Genomic DNA, 2821 nt, shown 5'->3' on the forward strand with positions numbered 1-2821 from the left:
TATATGTATATATATATATGTATGTATATGTATATGTATATATATATGTACATATATATGTGTGTATAATATACATATATATGTACATATATGTATATAGCACCGTATATATATATATATATATATATATATACATAGATGCCACACGGAAAATTTGTCAGTGAACAGGTCGCGGTTTCAATTTAAATGTTCAAGTGAACCTAACGTTTTTTTTGGTTTTGTTTTAAATGGTTTATAAACCCCTTCCACGCTGCAATTGATTTCGATCCAGCACACGATCTCAGATCAGGTCACTTGCTATGCAAGTACTTCTCCGTAATATATATAGTATATAGAAAAATTGTCTTACCTCGGAAAATGTTTTCATAGATTCCTTGTAATTGAAATAAATGGGGAAAGTGAAAGTGAGAAGAATGCAGAGTGAGAGAGAGAAAGCGAGAGAGAGAGAGAGGGAAGAGAGGGAGAGAGAGAGAAAGAGAGAGAGGGAGGGAGAGGGAGAAAGAGAAGGAGAGAGAGAAAGAGAGAGAGGAGAGGAGAGAGAAAGAGAGTGGGATATCAGAAGGTGATATCAAACGAAAAAAAGCCACTGCATACACCCAATGAGTTGCAGATTGAGTAATAATGACAGATGTATAAGAAGAGATATATAGAGAAAAGAAAGAGAAAACTAGATAGATAGAAAGATAGATAGATAGATAGATAGATAGATAGTTAGATAGATAGATAGATAGATAAATAGATAGTTAGATAGATAGATAGTTAGATAGATAGATAGATAAAAAATAGAAAGAAGGATAAATAGACAGATAGCTTGATTGATTGATTGATTGATTGATTGATTGATTGATAGATAGACTGATTGATTGACAGATGTAAGTACAAAATGTAAGAGTAGCAATTAAAATCTATGATTAATTAAGAAATGAATTAACAGTATGAGAGGGAAAGAGCGAGGGAGGTAGAGAGAGAGAGAGAGAGAGAGGGAGAGAGAGAGAGAGGTAAATAGAGAGAAAGAAAGAGCTGCGCCTGTATGTTTGCGCATGTGCATATGAATGTTTTTTTTAAGTATGTCTTTGCCTTCGTCAAAATATTGTGTAAGTTCATGCTTGTGCCCATAAGTGAACTGAGATGTGATGGTTGTACTTCTGGCTCTTTCTTCTTCTGCTGCTGCTGCTTATCGGAACGGCATAAGGAAGTGTGGTACAGGTGCTAGTTGGTGATGGCTACAGGTGGGATTAGTGGTGGCACTTGTGCCAGTGATGTATAACAGTTTTAATCTAGATAAATAGTTGGAAGTATTGTGATGATGGTGGTGCTGGTTGGTGTAGTCTGAGGTTTAATTCTTTTCAAAGTTGATGAATGATAGTGATTATGATAAAGATGAGGGTGATATTGGCGGTGGTGGTGGTGGTGGTGGTGGTAGTGACGTGATTGTTGTTGTTATTGTCCTTGTTTAACCTTAAGTCAACCCTGATTCAGTAAACCTATGATTAAACCTATTCCAACAATGAAAATCTTGTGACTTGTCCAACCTACTTAACACGTGTCGTTTTTAAAACAGTTACGCTTAGCTGTTATTTCTAACAAAGACTACATTTAATCGTTTAAGTGTTCATGAACGATAGTGATGATGGTAATGACGACGAGGGATTGTACCAACGGTAATAATAGGTTTTATTGCAATTTCAATATTAGAGGTGGTGGTGGTGATGGAATTCTGCGGTTTGGTGTTGATTTCTTTTTGTTAATAAAGTATTTAAAAAGTGGAAAAAACTGTATTATCAAAGCTTTGATATTCGCTTCAGAGTTTTCCCCTTAAGGTTACAGCCACTACTACTGCTCGTGCTACTGCTACTACCGTTGCTGCTATTACTGCTGTTGCAACAGTAGTAGCTGCTATAGCAAAAGTCAGTTGTTGCAGCTGTTACAACTTGATCAAAATAGGAGCACCAAAACGGTAGAAACAGTGGCTGCTCTGGTTCTTTTATAACAACGGTTGCGGGGTTGGATAACACACTGCATAAAATTGACAAAAATGAAGCAAAAATGAACGGCTGAGGGGGAAATTGTGTGAAAAGGGGAAACGTGTTGTAAAGGTAGCTGAGTGGTGAAAGTCCGGGAATAGGGAAAAATGGTAAAGCTTGCGTGCAAAGAAAAGAGAGGGTGAGAGAAAGCGGGAGGGAGAGAGAGAGAGAGAGGTAGACAGACAGGAAGGGAATGAAGTATGAAGTGAAAGAAAAAGAAATATAGAAAGAAAACGAGGAAAGGGAAAGAAATAGTTTAGAGATAACAATATACATATATGTATGTATGTATATATAAGTGTGTGTATGCGCGTGCGTGCTTGGGTGTGTGCATGTGTGTGCATGTGTGTGTGTGTGATAAGTACTAGAGAAATTGCTAAAAGATGTGTATATACGGTATTTGTGTATGTGTTTGAGCTTATACACATAGGTAAAGCGGGACTTGTTCAAAATGGCAGGTTTATTCAGTGAAGCAAAACGGAATTATAAAGATATATACATATGTATATACATAAACCCACACGCACACGCATTTCTCTCTCACTTTCTCTCCCCTTCTGTGCGTGTGCGTGGAGGGCGCGCTTGTGTGTATGTGCGTGTCCGTGTGTATATGTGTGTGCGTGTACGTGTGTGTGTATGTATCTATATACATGTATATAATATCATCTGGGTAATAATCATATAACGTGCATTCCAAAGCTCCTCTATGAATATCGGCTACCGTATACTATCATACCACAGACATTCTCCTTTTACTGGATATACATGCGGAAAACCGTTAGTGTACGAATATATAT

At 37.2% G+C, this 2821-nt stretch overlaps 1 protein-coding gene across 1 annotated transcript in view; it reads right to left on the reverse strand.

The window, feature by feature from the left end:
- The window catches only part of LOC106877996 (cephalotocin receptor 1), a 207022-nt gene extending 206404 nt beyond the window's left edge, over nucleotides 1–618 (reverse strand). The window contains exon 1 of the mRNA XM_052971191.1: nucleotides 350–618. The gene's annotated coding sequence lies outside the window, so the exon portion shown is untranslated. The remainder of the gene's footprint in view (nucleotides 1–349) is intronic.
- Between the last annotated feature and the right edge of the window lie 2203 nt (nucleotides 619–2821).

The sequence above is a fragment of the Octopus bimaculoides genome, chromosome 10 (genome assembly GCF_001194135.2).
Source record: "Octopus bimaculoides isolate UCB-OBI-ISO-001 chromosome 10, ASM119413v2, whole genome shotgun sequence".
Classification (NCBI taxonomy): domain Eukaryota; kingdom Metazoa; phylum Mollusca; class Cephalopoda; order Octopoda; family Octopodidae; genus Octopus; species Octopus bimaculoides.